This window comes from Hypanus sabinus, chromosome 11 (assembly GCF_030144855.1).
Source record: "Hypanus sabinus isolate sHypSab1 chromosome 11, sHypSab1.hap1, whole genome shotgun sequence".
Lineage (NCBI taxonomy): Eukaryota > Metazoa > Chordata > Chondrichthyes > Myliobatiformes > Dasyatidae > Hypanus > Hypanus sabinus.
Window position 1 is genome coordinate 107,298,259 of NC_082716.1, and position 17,693 is coordinate 107,315,951.

The window sequence follows — 17,693 nt, forward strand, 5'->3', positions numbered from 1 at the left end:
AGGATGGAACACACGCCAGGGTCAAAGTGGAAAGAGGGAGCAAGTTTCTGGGTCTCAGTATCTCTGAGGATCTGTCCTGGACCCAACACATTGATGCAGCTACAAAGAAGACACGGCAGTCGCTATATTTCATTAGGAGTTTGAGGAGATTTGGTTAGTCACCAAAGACACTCGCAAATTTCTGCAGATGTACGATAGAGAGCATTCTAACTGGCTGCATCACAGTCTGGTATGGGGGTCACAGGATCGAAACAAGCCACAGAGAGTTGTAAACTCAATCAGCTCCGCCGTGGGCACTAGCTTCTGTAGTATCCAGGACATCGCTCCGATGCATCCATCACCCAGTCATGCCCTTTTCTCGTTGCTACGAGAATCAGGGAGGAGGTACAGGAGCCTGAAGACACAAATTTAACGATTCAGGAACAGCTTCTTTCCCTTTGCCATCTGATTTCTGAATGGACATTGAACACACGAAGACAAACTCGCTACTTTTTTTTGCACTACTTATTTAAATATTTTGCATATACTTACCGTATTTCACGTTTTTTTCTATTAGTAGGTATTGTACTTTGCCGCAAAGACAAGAAAGTTCGCGACATAACGTCGGTGGTATTAAAACTGATTCTGATTGTTGCTTAATGAACAGTCATTCGATCTACGTGTATAAACTTTCTTGTCTTTTTAAATTATTATTGTGTTCTTTATCTTATGTTTCTTCTTGTGCTGCATCGGATCCGGAGTAACAATTATTTCGTTCTGCTTTATACTTTTGTACCAGAAATGACATTAAACAATCTTTGATCTTTGACTGCAAGTTATCGATCTTGTATCGTCGGAGAGCCGGGACACCCATTGAGCATGCGCAAGTCTAAACGAGTAAATTTCGCGTTAATTTAACCCGCCGTAAAATCATTCCTTTCCATACCGCACTGTGTAACATCCAGGCTTTTTCGTTTAACTTTTGCACAAACTTTCAGAGACGCCCTATAGCTAACATATTTAGTGAATTATAATTGGCTGAAACTCTGCATAAATTAGCATAATTAAATCAATTGCCTTAAAAGCGCAATAAAATATGAAATTCAGGCTCAATACACAGACATAAAATATTATCATATTGTTTCATGTAAAATGGACAATGTGAACTAGGAGATATATAATAATTGAATTACCCATCATTACCCTAATATGTATCACAATTCCAAGCTTTAAATAGCATTCTTGTGAGGGGGAAAGTTGTGTTGTATGAAAGGAGAGAAGGTTAGCACTCCCCTTGATAAGGATGGAAGGGGCCCTAGTGGCCTTACAACACACAAATGGTTAAGGCATTGCCATCTACTTAGTGGCATCTAACCATGTTTTTTTTTCCCCTTCCCTTTGGCAATAATGCCCCTGTTTTCTTTCTTTGTTTCAGGAGCTCCCAATTTTTTTTTTAATATATGCCATCAACGCAGGAAAGTCTGCAGATACTGGAATACCAAATCAATGCAGACACACAAAATGTTAAAGGAACTCAGCAGGTCAGGCAGCATCATGGAGGGGAATAAACAGTCAATATTTCAGGCTGAGACCCTTCCACAGTTCTGAAGAAGGGTTTCAGCCCAAAACGTTAATGCCACCTGAACTTTCTTTATGTCATGGAGCCTTACCATTAACCAAGGGGTCCATGGACCTCAAGTGAGAGAATGAAATTCATTCCTTCCTGCATTTTTGTTCTGGAGACATTGATGTTTAACGAAGCACCAAACTGCATGTTCACAATCTCAGTGAGGAATACAAAACAGGAAGAATTCCCAGGCTCCAAAGGAGGAAGTATGATCGAGCTATACAAAACGATGTAAGTGTAAATGCTATCAGGCTTTTCCCACTTGATGTTGGGTGTGACTAGAACTAGAGGTCAAGGGTTAAGGGTGAAAGCTGAAATGTTGAAGAGGAACGTCTTCACAGAGGGTGGTGAGAGTGTAGAACGAGCTCCCAGCAGAGGTGGTGGGTGCAGGTTTAATTTCAGCATTTAAAATCAATTTGGATAAGTACATGGATGGGAGGGGTATGGATGGTTATGGTCCAGGAGCAGGCCAATGGGATTAGGCTGATTAATAGTTTGACACAGAATAGGTCCTGTTTCTGTATTGCAGAGATCTATGACTCTGTGACAAACTGCAGTCATGTTCACTGGCATGTAATGATTCAAATAATTCTGTACAAGTTGAAGGCAAATTATATGATATATTAAGAGAAAGTTGGTTTGGGCATCTAGGATTAGGAGACATATATTAAATATCAGAATCATGCTTTTTGGTAGCATTTGTGTACACAAGTGTTTATGGTAGGCATTTGTTGCTATTAACTAATTTTAAATTTAAGATTGATACATTTTATTTAACACTATCTGTTAACAAATGATTTCCTTGAATGGTGGAGTATTGAGAGTTAACTTTCCTCTTCTTGCTCCTGTGGGGACACAAGACACTCAAAGTTCAAAGCAAATTTTATTATCGAAGTAAATAAATGGCACCCTATACAACCCTGAGATTCATTTTCTTGTGGGCACACTTAATAAATCTATAGAATAATAACCATAGCAGAATCAATGAAAGAATGCCCAACTAGGGTGTACAGAAGGCAATAAACTGTGCAAATACAAAAAGAAGAAATAATAATAAATAAATGAGCAATAAATAATGAGAACATGAGACGAAGAGTCCTTGAAAGTGAGGCCATTGGTTGTGGGAACATTTCAATGATGGGGCAACTGAACTTGAGTGAATTTATCCCTTCAGTTCAAGAGCCTGATGGTTGGGGGCTAGTAACCATTCCTGAACCCGATGGTACAATTCCTGAGGCTCTTGTACCTTCTTCCTGATGGCAACAGTGAGAAGAGAGCGTGGGGGTGGTGGGGGTCCCTGATGATGAATGCTACTTTCCTGCATCAACGCTCCGCGTCGATGTGTTCAATGGTAGGATGGGCTTTGCCTGTGATAGACTCAACCATATCCACTACTTTTTGTGGGATTTTCCATTCAAGGGCATTGGTGTTTCCATACCAGGCTGTGATGTAACCAGTCAATATACTCTCCACCACACATCTGTAGAAGTTTGTCAGAGTTTTAGATTTCATGCCAAAGCTTTGCGGATGTCTAAGGAAGCAGAAGCACTCTGAACCTGGAGCAACTAAGAAGATGCTGCAGGAACTCAGCAGGTCCAGCAACATCTGAGGAGGAAAATGGACAGTGGAATTTCATCTGGACCCTTCAACTTAATGAAGGGTTCTCAACCAGAAATGTCGACTGTCCATTTTGCAGATGCTGCCTGACCCACTGAGTTCTTTCGGCATCTTCTTCTGTTATTCCTACTCCAATGTTTCTAACAGATTATAAGTACAGAGGAGTTAAAGGATGGATTCAAGACATAATGTTGTGGGGCTGGAGATGGCAGTAAATAACTAATGATAAGACAATGTCTTATCATTGACTTTGTCTTATCCAAGTTCATTGCTTAAGTCTAAGAGTACCCTTTAGCTTAAGGGTGATGATATCTGTTTTGAAGGTTCACATACACAAATAACAGCCACTCTTAATCAACCCACAAACTATTGCATACACCAATTACAAAAGTTAACATTTAATGGCTGGGTAACATATTGCTGTTAATCTAGAACAATTCAAAAATTATATTTCAAAAATATTTCAACAATTGCTTTGCTGGAAATTTGATATCTTAGACTTGAAATATCAAATCTGTTTCTCCTTCCATAGAAAGCAGGGTGGCGTAACTCACTGCAGTACAAGCAACCTCAATTCACTTCCCACCAGCTGCTTGTACAGAGTTTGTACCTTCTCCCAGTGACTACATGGGTTTCCTCCGGGTGCTCTGGTTTCCTCCCACAATCCAAAGATGTACCAATTAGTAGGCTAAATTGCCCCATGATTAGGCTGGAGTTAATCGGGGGACAGCTGGGCGGCACATTACGAAGGGCTGGAACGGCCTGTTCTGTGCTGTATCTCTCTCAATCAATCATTCAGTCAGTCAGTCAATCAATCAATTGATAGATAGGTAGATAGACAGACAGATCAACAGATAGATAGACAGAAAGATAGATAGATAGTCAGACAGATAGATAGATGGACAGACAGATAGAGAGACAGACAGACAGACAGACAGACAGACAGGTAAACAGACAGATAAACAGACAGATAGACAGACAGACAAACAGATAAACAGATAGATGGACAGACAGATAGAGAGACAGACAGACAGACAGGTAAACAGACAGATAAACAGACAGATAGACAGACAGACAAACAGATAAACAGACAGATAAACAGATAGACAGACAGATAAACAGATAGATAGACAGATAAACAGATAGATAGACAGACAGACAAACAGATAGATGGACAGACAGACAGACAGACAGATAAACAGATAGATAGACAGACAGATAGATAGATAGGTTGATAGATGGATGAATGAATTGATAAATAAATAAATAAATGTTTTCTGCATTTCTGGAAATGGCACATTGGTTGTTGGCTAGTCTTTATATATGTGCTGTACAGGTTTTAACAAATTCTATTGAATCTATTTATTTTCCTTCACATATGGTGAATTTTGTTAGATTTTATTTTAGGCCTGTTAGACGATTCTCTTCTTTGTCAAAGCCTAGTAGCTCATCCTCCGGCAGCCGAATGGAAGCGGTTTCGGGAATGCGTCAGGGGAGGAATCGCGAGTGCCGGAGCCAGGAGGTCTGACGCAGGCGGCGACAGAAAGCCCAGCATCTTGGGCAGAGAGAGCAGGAGGAGACATCCACCAACACACCGCAGAGACCAGCGGAGCCGCCCGGTAAGACCGAAATCTTCACATAATGCTAGCTCCTTTGTCTTTTCCTTTGTTGCAACACGGGGGCAACACTGCAAGGAACTGACTTCGAAGTGTGTGTTCGACGTCTGGAAGGGCGCTGGTCGGGCCAAAGGGATACTTTGAAAAACGGTGCTTTGACACTCTCAGATATTTCTGCTTCTTGCTGGACGTGAACGATGGAGGGGGGGGGGGGGGGTGGAGTCCACAGAAATATCGGTAGCATTTAATGCTCGGTTTTGGAGGAGCCTGCTGGTTTTTTTCCACTGACGCAGTTTGCAAGCCGGGCAGCTGCTGGTGCTGTGCCTATTGTCTGTAAGCATCTTCGTCTGCTGCTGGGTCCAAAAAAACAAACACGCAGCGAAAACGGGACAGAAACCTTAACAATGCATGCTTGGCAAATCGGCAGCGACTAGCTCCTTTCAAAATTGTTCATATTGCTACAGTTATTACTGATAAACATCAGAATTATTATTCAACACAAATCAATTGGGGAAAAAACGGTAAGGTTTCTTGTATTTCTCTCTTGATCATGTGTCTGATTATACAATATAGATTTTTTTTAACTGAGCAATACTATTTTTTATTATTGAAGACATTTGATAATATATGTGGTAAAAATCTATCATTGCCGACTGATTTTCCACTCAAATAACATATTTGCTAAAATATCTCGTTGCCTGGTTGATTTTTTTTCACTCAAATAATTTACTTGGTAAAATATTTTATTGTCTGGTTGCCTTCCCCACAAAGTAATAGTTTTTGCATTTAAAGATTAGAAAGCATTTTGTGTTTTTAAAAAAAAAATATCAAGGACCTTTCCCACCTCCCAGTGTGAAATAGCTTCCACCGGGTTTATTGTTAGTTAAAATATGTTTTGGTCAGTTCTCAGGTTTATGAACTGTTACCAGCTGTTGCCACTAATGAGAATGGGTAATTTTGACAGGTTTATTGAAGGAGAGTGAAGTGGAATGGATGAACACGTTTCATCTTGAATTTAGCTGTGCACTGTGATGCTTTGCTCCTGATCTGCTGAGATTATTTCAAAGCTAAATGTAGAAAAACTCCAAAATAATGAAGATCGTTATTGGGCGAATATTTTCTTCCCTTTCCGCCCTGCTCTCCCCCCGCCCCCACTGACATGTCCCTCCTCTCCATCTTTGCCCAGACACACACACTTGGCCTCACGCCTCCTCATCTCCTTCCCTCCCATCCTTGTCTGAGACGAGTGAAGACCAGTGTTTATTTTAAACTGTAATCATCAAGATGGCATCATTTAATTTTCGGGGTGAAATGGAAGCGGAGCGGTCAGGGGCATCGCTTTGCTGTGCCGGCTGCCAAATTCAGGTTGGATGCCGCCGCTGTCCGTACATCCTTCCCCGTGCCCGCCCACAGTCCAAAGACTTGCGGGTTGGGATGAGTAAGTTGTGGGTAGGCAGGCTGTGGTGGCACTTACAGACTGTGTTGGTTGTTGGCGCAAAAGACGAGGCATTTTACTGTACGTTTCAATGTGTGATAAATAGGGCTAACCTTTAATCTTTGACAGAAGTCGGTCAGATTCATTTACAGTAAAGTGTGTCATTTTCATTAAATGCTGGGGGCGGGGGCAGTCCGAAGGGTTGCCACACATTCTGGCACCAACATGGCATGTCGACGGTGTTCGGCAGAACAACAACAGCAAAGCAAGCCCCTCCCTCACCTCCAACTCGCCCTTATTCCCGTCCCTGAACCCTGACTCCCTCCCCAAAACCATCCGTAGCAAGGTGAAAACAAAACGAAGTCTCAGCCTGGATGAAGGACCTGGCAGCTCTGTCCCATCTTGACCAGAATTCCCTCGCCCTTCCTTCCCTCTCACCTCTCCCCTCTCTGCCTCCCTTCTTGCCCGGTTGCCTCTGGCCACAAAATTGTTCTGTCATACAGCGAGCACACAGGCCTTTCAGCCCCTCTGAACCGACCTATCAAGCACACTTCCCCCCCCCCCCAATACCAACAATGAAAATATTTTATTCTCTCTACATTTGAGAAGTTTCCTCCTGATTCCATCATGGGCACTAACCTTTGTAGTATCCAGGACATCTTCAAGGAGCGATGCCTCGGAAAGACAGGATCCATCACACAGGACATGCCCTCTTCTCATATCTACCACCAGGGAGGAGGTACAGGAGCCTGAAGACACACACTCAATGATTCAGGAACAGCTTCTTCCCCTCTGCCATCAGGGAGGAGGTACAGGAGCCTGAAGACACACACTCAACATTTCAGGAACAGCTCCTTCCCCTCTGCCATCAGGGAGGAGGTACAGGAGCCTGAAGACCCACACTCAATGATTCAGGAACAGCTTCTTCCCCTCTGCCATCAGGGAGGAGGTACAGGAGCCTGAAGACACACACTCAATGATTCAGGAACAGCTCCTTCCCCTCTGCCATCAGGGAGGAGGTACAGGAGCCTGAAGACCCACACTCAATGATTCAGGAACAGCTTCTTCCCCTCTGCCATCAGGGAGGAGGTACAGGAGCCTGAAGACCCACACTCAATGATTCAGGAACAGCTTCTTCCCCTCTGCCATCAGGGAGGAGGTACAGGAGCCTGAAGACACACACTCAATGATTCAGGAACAGCTCCTTCCCCTCTGCCATCAGGGAGGAGGTACAGGAGCCTGAAGACCCACACTCAATGATTCAGGAACAGCTCCTTCCCCTCTGCCATCAGCGAGGAGGTACAGGAGCCTGAAGACCCACACTCAATGATTCAGGAACAGCTTCTTCCCCTCTGCCATCAGGGAGGAGGTACAGGAGCCTGAAGACACACACTCAACGATTCAGGAACAGCTTCTTCCCCTCTGCCATCCGATTTCTGAATGGACCACAAACCCATGAACACCACCTCACTACTTTATAGTTTTTATTTTGCACTACTGATTTATTTTAACTATTTAATATATATGCTGTAATTCCCATTCTCTATCATTATGTATTGCATCGTACTGCTGCCGCAAAGTCACCAAATGCTGGTGTTATTAATCCCGATTCTGATTCTGATTACTCACCAACGCCCTGGTAACCATTAACGTACCAACTGCAGGAACCTGGGTAGCGGGTGCCATGGTAGTGAAGTGGTTAGCGCGACAGTATTACAGCTCGGGGATTCAGAATTCAATACCGTTGTCCTCTGTAAGGATTCTCTGAAAGTCCTCCCCATGGAGTGTGTAGGCTTCCCCCGGGTGCTGGGTAGGTTACTTACTGCCTGTTGTGCCACTGACGTTTGGGGCAGTAATGACGGTCCTCCATCTCTGGCGGTGTTCAGGGCTTCCTTTGTTACGTCAGTGCTCCCTCTCAGTTTTCACTACCGTCAGTCACGCAAATCCCGGGTGGAGACTCAGGAATACCGTCGCACTGCGATGCAGAAGGATTCTCTATTGCCGTTTCCGTAACAGTTTTGTTTGACCAGTCAGGGTTGTTAGTCCTGAGCTGAACCCCTGATCCTGGAGGACCAGTGGACCACTCTGAGTCTGACCTCTACCTTTTGACCTGTTTGGCACGGGTGACTCTACCAAGAGCCAAAGCACAAAGCCCTGACTCCAGCCAGCATGGCTCTCCGGGTCACTGAGGCACGCAAGCCTCCAAACCCAATGACAAGGTTGTGGTCCTCTCGGAGGGGTCAGGCCTATTCCGTGCAGTCCCTCTGAATAAATCAGCAAGGAAGTAAAGCCCGAGCACAGAGCAGAGAATATGCAGACAGCACCAGAAACCAGCGCGGAGCTAGCGTCCTTGGAGTTGTGGAGGGGCTGCCCTACCCGCTGCGCCACTTTCGTTGCGTGCCCTCCTCAAGATAAAAGTTTAGCTTTATGTGTGACATGTACTTTCAAATATATAGTCAACTGCATTGTCAGAATCAGGTTTAATATCACCGGCATGTGCCGTGAAATTTGTTTTTTTGCTGTAACAGTGCATTGCAATACATTAAAAAATTGTAAATTACAGTAGATATTCATTTAATTTAACTGCTTATAAAGTTAAATTAATAAGTCCTGCAAAAATATTTTCAAAAAGTAATGAGGTAGAGTTTGTGGGTTCAACGTCCATTCAGAAATCTAATGGCCGAGAGGAATTGGGGTGCACTCGATGGGCTAACTGGCTAATTCTGTTCCTTTATCTTATCATCTTACCGTCTTGTCTGTCCTCTGCTTTAAATTTACCCAATAATCCAGCCAAATCTGGCAGTGAATTCCACAGATTCACCACCGTCTAGCTAAAGAAATACCCCCTCATCTCTGTTGCTAAGGGACGACTTTCTATTCTTAGGTTGTGCTGTCTGGTCCTAGACTCTCCCACTGTTAAAAACGTCTTCTCCACAAGCACAGACTGAGTATCAGGTTTATGTTATGAAATTTGTTGTAATGCAGCAGCAGTACAATGCAATAACCAATAATAAAAGCTGTCAAGGAAGAAGTATGTATATATTGAAAAAGTTAAATATGTAGTGCAAAAAGAGTTAAAAATCGTAGTGAGGCGGTAGCGTACATGGGTTCCGTATCCATTCAGAAATCAGGCGGCAGAGGAGAAAAAGCTGTTCCTGAATCATTGAGTGAGTGTCTCCAGGCTCCTGTACCTCCTCCCTGACAGTAGCAATGAGAAGAGGGCATGTCCTGGGTGATGGGTGTCCTTAATGATGGGTGCTGCCTTTTTGAGGCACCGCTGTTTGAAGATGTCCTGGATGCTGGGTAGGCTAGTGCCCATCATGGAGCTGACGAAGTTCACAACTTTCTGCACCTGATTTTGATCCTTTGCAGTATTCCCCCACCCCTCATCCCCATTCTAGACGGTGATGCAGCCAGCTAGAATGCTCTCTACTGTTCTGTGATGACGACCAACACTGATGAGGGTGCAACACACACAAAATGCTGGTGGAACGCAGCAGGCCAGGCAGCATCTACAGGGAGAAGTGCTGTCGACGTTTCGGGCCGAAACCCTTCGTCAGGACTTCGAAAGGAAAGTTAGTAAGAGATTTGAAAGTAGGAGGGGGAGGAAGAAATCCGAAATGACAGGAGGGGGTGGGGTGGAGCTGAGAGCCGGAAAGGTGATTGGCAAAAGGGATACAGAGCTGGAGAAGGGAAAGGATCATGGGACGGGAGGCCTAGGGAGAAAGAAGGGGGGAGGGGAGCACCAGAGGGAGATGGAGAGCAGGCAAGGAGTGATTGTGAGAGGGGCAGAGAGAGAAAAAAAGAGAAAAAAAAAATAAGGGATGGGGTAAAAGGGGAGGAGGGGCATTAATGGAAGTTAGAGAAGTCAGTGTTCATGCCATCAGGTTGGAGGCTACCCGGCCGGTATATAAGATGTTGTTCCTCCAACCTGAGTGTGGCTTCATCTTGACAGTAGAGGAGGCCATGGATAGACATAGCAGAATGGGAATGGGACGTGGAATTAAAATGTGTGGCCACTGGGAGATCCTGCTTTCTCTGGCGCACAGAGCGTAGGTGCTCAGTGAGATGAGGATGTGCCGGGGGTAATCTGCAAATGCTTCCAGTGCGACTTCATAACCCTTACCCGTGCGTCTCTAGAATGTGGGAGGAACAGCACAAGGCAGGCCCTTGGGAAACATACACAGTCGGGGGCGGGGGGGGGGGATGCGTTTAAACTCCTTGTTGACAGCGGCGGGAATCGGACCATGAACGGTGATCGCTGGTAAGCTTGACGCTAGCCGCAACCCTGTCCTAAACAGGCCGTGCCCAGAAGGACGATCACTGTCACCGGTGTCACAGGATCTACGATTTGACTTTGTGCTGTTGTCTGCTCCTTGCTGAGATTATAACAAACTGCAAGGTGGGAAGCAGAGGCACCATCTCCTGTGGTTCCTTGGCACAAAAACCAGCTTCCAACCGTTATTGATATTCCCGGATCGCCCATTTGATTTTCCAGTGTGGGGGTATTGTCAGGAGTAGAGAATAGAAGAAAACAGCACAGTACAGGCCATTCAGCCCACCATGTTTGCTGCTTTATTTGTTGTTGTTTGCTGCGACTTTGATCGGGGTGGACTGTCTCTGCGGCCTGCAGACAGCGATCGGCGCATCGCTAGATTGAACAGAACTGAATATGCCCGGACTCTTTCGATAACTTTGTGGTTTGGTGTTTTATATTCTGTGGGTTTTGCTAACTTTTTTTCCTGCCGCTTGCGCGATTTAGTTTTGTACGTCGGGAGTTTGATGGTTTCTTCGAACTGATTCCGTGCTGTAACCATGTCTCGTGGCTGTCTGCGCGGAAGATGAATCTCAGGGTTGTACACTGCGTACGTACTTCGATGATAAATGTACTTTTGAATCTTTGAACTTTAAGCCTACCTTTTAACCCACCCCAGATCAATCTAACCCGTCCCTCCCACATAGCCGTCCATTTTTCTATCATCCATGTGCCTAGTTAAGGCGATGCTGTTACAGCTTGGGGCATTTCAGAGTTCAATTCTGGCACCATGTGTCAGGAGTCCATATGTTCTCCCTGTGGAATGTGCGGGTTTCCCCCATGTGCTCTGGTTTCCTCCCAGGGTCCCATGACGTACCAGGTAAGTTCATTGGTCGTTATAAATTGTCCTGTGATTAGGTTCACGGTAATTGGGTTTGTCGTGTGCTATTGGGGCAGTGTGGCTAAGAGGGACTGAAGGGTCTGTTCTGCGCTGTATCACTAAATAAATCTAAGAATAAAACACGGTCAAAATGGTGGAGGAAGTCAGCAGGTCAGGCAGCATCTATGGAGAGGAATAAATAGATCTGATGAAGGGTTTCGGCACGTTGACTGTTTTATTCATTTTCATAGATACTGCCTGACCTGCTGAGTTCCTCCAGCCATCGGTGTGTTGGATTTTGTGCTCTGGATTTCTCCTGTGTGTGCCTATCCAAAAGAATGTCCCTAATGTATCTGCCTCTACCACCACCCCTGGCAGGGTTCCATTCACCCACCACACACTGTGTAAAAATACTACCTCACTAAACTTTCCTCCAATCATGCTCGCTTGTGTTAACCATTACTGTCCTGGGAAAAAGTCTCTGATGATCCACTCAATCAATGCTTCTTATCATCTTGTCACCTCTCATCCTCCTTCGGTCCAGAGAGAAAAGCCCGAGCTCTCTCAATCTATCCTCAGAAGTCTTGCTCTCTAATCCAGGCAGCATCCTGGTAACTCTCCTCTGCACCCTCTCTAATCCAGGCAGCATCCTGGTAAATCTCCTCTGCACTCTCTCTAATCCGGACAGCATCCTGGTGAATCTCCTCTGCACCCTTTCTAATCCAGGTAGCATCCTGGTAAATCTCCTCTGCACTCTCTCTAATCCAGACAGCATCCTGGTAACTCTCCTCTGCACTCTCTCTAATCCAGACAGCATCCTGGTAACTCTCCTCTGCACTCTCTCTAATCCAGACAGCATCCTGGTAACTCTCCTCTGCACCCTTTCTAATCCAGGTAGCATCCTGGTGAATCTCCTCTGCACCCTCTCTAATCCAGGTAGCATCCTGGTGAATCTCCTCTGCACCCTCTCTAATCCAGGCAGCATCCTGGTAAATCTCCTCTTCACCCTCTCTAATCCAGGCAGCATCCTGGTAAATCTCCTCTACAACCTCTCTAATCCAGACAGCAAACTGGTAAATCTCCTCTACACGCTCTCTAATCCAGACAGCATCCTGGTAAATCTCCTCTGCACCCTCTCTAATCCAGACTGCATCCTGGTAAATCTCCTCTGCACACTCTCCAATCCAGGCAGCATCCTGGTAAATCTCCTCTGCACCCTCTCTAATCCAGGCAGCATCCTGGTAAATCTCGTCTGCACCCTCTCTAATCCAGGTAGCATCCTGGTGAATCTCCTCTGCACCCTCTCTAATCCAGGTAGCATCCTGGTGAATCTCCTCTGCACCCTCTCTAATCCAGGCAGCATCCTGGTAAATCTCCTCTTCACCCTCTCTAATCCAGGCAGCATCCTGGTAAATCTCCTCTACAACCTCTCTAATCCAGACAGCAAACTGGTAAATCTCCTCTGCACGCTCTCTAATCCAGACAGCATCCTGGTAAATCTCCTCTGCACCCTCTCTAATCCAGACTGCATCCTGGTAAATCTCCTCTGCACACTCTCCAATCCAGGCAGCATCCTGGTAAATCTCCTCTGCACCCTCTCTAATCCAGACAGCAAACTGGTAAATCTCCTCTGCACCCTCTCTAATCCAGACAGCATCCTGGTAAATCTCCTCTGCACCCTCTCTAATCCAGGCAGCATCCTGGTAAATCTCCTCTGCACCCTCTCTAATCCAGGCAGCATCCTGGTAAATCTCCTCTGCACCCTCTCTAATCCAGACAGCATCCTGGTAACTCTCCTCTGCACCCTCTCTAATCCAGACAGCATCCTGGTAAATCTCCTCTGCACCCTCTCTAATCCAGACAGCATCCTGGTAAATCTCCTCTGCACCCTCTCTAATCCAGGCAGCATCCTGGTAAATCTCCTCTGCACCCTCTCTAATCCAGACAGCATCCTGGTAAATCTCCTCTGTACCCTCTCTAATCCAGACAGCATCCTGGTGAATCTCCTCTGCACCCTCCCTAATCCAGGCAGCATCCTGGTAACTCTCCTCTGCACCCTCTCTAATCCAGGCAGCATCCTGGTAAATCTCCTCTGCACCCTCTCTAATCCAGGCAGCATCCTGGTAAATCTCCTCTGCACCCTCTCTAATCCAGGCAGCATCCTGGTAAATCTCCACTGCACCCTCTCTAATCCAGGCAGCATCCTGGTAAATCTCCTCTGCACCCTCTCTAATCCGGACAGCATCCTGGTGAATCTCCTCTGCACCGTCTCTAATCCAGGCAACGTCCTGGTAACTCTCCTCTGCACCCTCTCTAATCCAGACAGCATCCTGGTAAATCTGCTCTGCACCCTCTCTAATCCAGGCAGCATCCTGGTAAATCTCCTCTGCACAATCTCTAATCCAGACAGCATCCTGGTGAATCTCCTCTACACCCTCTCTAATCCAGGCAGCATCCTGGTAACTCTCCACTGCACCCTCTCTAATCCAGACAGCATCCTGGTAAATCTCCTCTGCACCCTCTCTAATCCAGACAGCATCCTGGTAAATCTCCTCTGCACCCTCTCTAATCCAGACAGCAGCCTGGTACATCTCCTCTGTACCCTCTCTAATCCAGACAGCATCCTGGTGAATCTCCTCTGCACCCTCTCTAATCCAGACAGCATCCTGGTAAATCTCCTCTGCACCCTCTCTAATCCGGACAGCATCCTGGTAAATCTCCTCTGCACCCTCTCCAATCCAGACAGCATCCTGGTAAATCTCCTCTGCACCCTCTCTAATCCAGACAGCATCCTGGTAAATCTCCTCTGCACCCTCTCTAATCCAGGCAGCATCCTGGTAAATCTCCTCTGCACCCTCTAAAATCCAGACAGCAGCCTGGTAAATCTCCTCTGCACTCTCTCTAATCCAGGCAGCATCCTGGTAAATCTCCTCTGCACCCTCTCTAATCCAGGCAGCATCCTGGTAAATCACCTCTGCATCCTCTCCGAAGCTTCCACATCCTTCCTATAATGAGGTGACCAGAACGGAACACAATACTCCCAAGTGTGGTCTAACCAGGGTTTGGTTACATTACCTTGTGGCTCTTAGGCTCAAAAAGTAAAATTATTATTGCAGCCCCAGGCTCGCTCAGCTCACTTCCGTCCAGGGGGAGCAGCCTTCGGCCCCGTCATACTGGGTAATCAGCTGGTGTGGATGCTGTGTGATGTCCCCGCCACGCCAAATGACAGACAGTACACCATATGCGATTAAATGATTACACTTTATGGATCTTACTGGAACTATGTATTCAGTAGAGATACAATATAAAGTTAAAAGGCGCCAAACTTATCAAAGTCCAACCACTTCGTGCACAATCATTGGAGCTCAGTTGACAAAGTTTTCTTGCCATCATTCGATCCCCTCCGACTTCCTCGACCCGCTGCCTGGGACCAACAACGGTGGTTGACCAGACGCTCCACACAAATCTGTCCTCGTCTCCTCTCCTCGTTGAAGACCCTGGGCCTTGGACTCCCGCTTGGGGTCCGTTCCGTCACCCAGCTTACAGCATCACGTCTCCTCTCTCTATCCCCATCGCGCCTTCTTCCCAAAGCCCACGAAACAATAGTTTACAGACCCACAAGAAAGAATAACATCGATCCCAGTTGGTTAACAAATGAATACAATTCTTGTTATCAGTAATTATAACCCAAATAAGCTGCGAGAGAAATGCACTTTCTCAGCAGTTACCATAACAAAGAAGCATTTTTATTTCTAAATAACAACGAAGCCATTTTATTAAGCTTAACAGTAACATGAAAGAAGAAACCCTTTACATTATTATTAATGTATTTACATATATGTCAACATATATAACCATGAGATTGATTTTCTTGCGGATTTCACAGTAAATACATGAAACAAACAAAAAACACAAAAAAAGTATAATGATAATCATAATAAAGAAATAAGCTGGGATCACCCGTCTTGTAAAGACACTTCCTAGAAGAAGTCAATGCTAAACCAGTTCTGTGGGAAGATGTGTCAAAGTAATCACGGTCATGGAAAGACCAAGATCGCCATGCCTTACAGCATGGCACATAATGATGATATTGATGAATGTTTCCCATGAGACATGTTCTGCAGTTTACCTGTCCTCAAGGCACCAACGTCCAGGAATTTTAAATCTGTATGGTACTAAATCTGCAGCTGAAAAGGTAGAAAGGAATGCACTCTTGCTGAAAGCAGTGGAATCCATTGTCCCACGGTTAAGCTGGACAGCGTAACACGCACAAAATGTTGAAGGAACTCAGCAGGTCATGCAGCATCTATGGAAAGGAATAACAAGTCAACGTTTTGGACTGAGTCCCTTCTTCAGGACTGGGAAGCAAAAAGGCAGACGCCAGATTAAAAAGGCGGGGGCAGGGGAAGGATTACAATCTAGAATGTGATAGGTGGAGCTAGATGGGTGGGAAGGGGTGAGTGATGTGGGAAGCTGGGAGGTGATAGGTTGAAGAGGTTAAGGGCTGAAGAAGGAGGAATCTGATGGGAGAAAGGGAAAGAGGAGAGACACCAGGGAAAGGTGATAGGCAGGTGAGGGGAAGAGGTAAGAGGGAGACCAGAATGGGGAATGGAAGGGGGGTGGTGGGGAAAGTTACTGGAAGCTGGAGAAATCAATGTTCATGCCATCAAGTCGGTGGCCACCTCGACTGAATATGAAATATTGCTTCTCCAAACTGAGAAAGGCCCCATTGTGGCAGAAGAGGAGGCTATGGACTGACATGTTGGAATGGTAATTTTCTCTTTAAGACCACCAGATCTTTGTGGGAGGTAAATGGGTCCATTAGAACTTGGTTATTCTTTTGATGAAGGAAGGGTTTCACACAGTAGCCACAAAATATTTTGTAGATGTTGGAAATCTTGAGCAACACAGAAAATGTGGGAAGGATTCAGCAGGTCAGGCAGCATCTATGAGGGGAATAAACAGTCAATGTTTTGGCTGAGACCCTTCATCAGGACTGGAAAGAAAGGCGGAAGAAGCTGGAATAAGAAATTGGTGGGAGGGGAAGAAGTACAAACAGGGAGGTGACAGACGAGACCAGGTGGGGAGGAAGGCGAGTGAGTGGGGATGAGAGATGGAGTAAGAAGCTGGGAGATGATAGGTGGAAGAGGTAAAGGGCTGAAGAAGAAGGAATCTGATAGGAGAGGAGATTGGACCATGGGAGAAAGGGAGAAGGAGTAGCAGAGGGAGATGATAGGCAGGTGAAGAGAAGGGGTGAGAGACCATCTGGAATTAAAAGAGAGAAGGAGGGTTAAGGGAGAAATTACCAGAAGCTGGAGGACATGATGTTTATGTGATCAGGTTGGAGGCTACCTAGGTAGAATATGAAGTGTTGCTCCTCCAATCTGAGAGTGGCCTCATCTTGGCAGAAGAGGAGTGATGTGTATTTGATACTTCGATAATATTTGAGTAATCTTGTGTATGTGTGTGTGTGTGTGTGTGTGTATATTTGATTAAGTACTCTTGTTTGTTTAAATAATTCAAGGGGTTATAAATATGGTGAATTCCATATATCCTCAAGCTACCACGTGATACATGCACACCTCACTTAAAATGAACTGGAAGTGCACCCATATTCTGGGGCACCCCCGTGAGTTTCTTTGAATTAATTTATCATTTTGAAGTTATAGAATATAGTAAGGTGACCATGGACAGACGTGAGAATGGGAATAGGATTGAAATGGGTAGCAACCGTGAAATCCCACACTGAAGGGATTGTATTCTCAGAAGTTGGGAAAACCACAGCATAAGACAAACATGAGAAAATCTGCGGATGCTGGAAGTCCAGAGCGACACCCACAAGGTGCAGGGGGGTCAGCGGGTCAGGCCCTGTCCTGGAAAAGAGCGAACAGTCGGTGTTTCGGGCCGAGACCCTTCGAGACTGGAAAGAAAGGGGAAAAGAGGGTTTGGTGGGGGAGACGGAGAGGAAGAAATACACGGTGCTAGGTGATGGGTGAAACTGGGAGGGGGAGGGATGCTGGGAAGTTGATTGGTGAAAGAGATGAAGGGCTGGAGAAGAGGGAATCTGATTGGAGAGGACAGAAGACCACAGGAAGAGGGAAGGGGGAGGAGCACCAGAGGCAGGTGATGAGTAGGTAAGGTGAAAGAGGGTAACAGGAAAGGGGATGGTGAAAGGGGAGGAGTTTGCAATTACCCACAGCATACAACAGTTGTGAATTTGGTTTAGGATCAGCTCATACCCATCGGTAGGTTTGAAGTAGAAATTGTTGCTGATTACAGCAGTA

General features: G+C 45.7%; 1 protein-coding gene and 1 non-coding gene across 2 annotated transcripts in view; both read left to right on the forward strand.

The window, feature by feature from the left end:
- The first annotated feature begins 1,238 nt into the window (after positions 1 to 1,238).
- LOC132402369 (U6atac minor spliceosomal RNA) lies at positions 1,239 to 1,365 on the forward strand. Its single transcript, XR_009514887.1, has one exon. It is a non-coding gene; the product is annotated as a U6atac minor spliceosomal RNA (small nuclear RNA).
- A 3,338-nt stretch (positions 1,366 to 4,703) lies between these two features.
- Positions 4,704 to 17,693, forward strand: part of LOC132401515 (CAP-Gly domain-containing linker protein 3-like) — a 95,791-nt gene continuing 82,801 nt past the window's right edge. The window contains exon 1 of the mRNA XM_059983541.1: positions 4,704 to 4,842. The gene's annotated coding sequence lies outside the window, so the exon portion shown is untranslated. The remainder of the gene's footprint in view (positions 4,843 to 17,693) is intronic.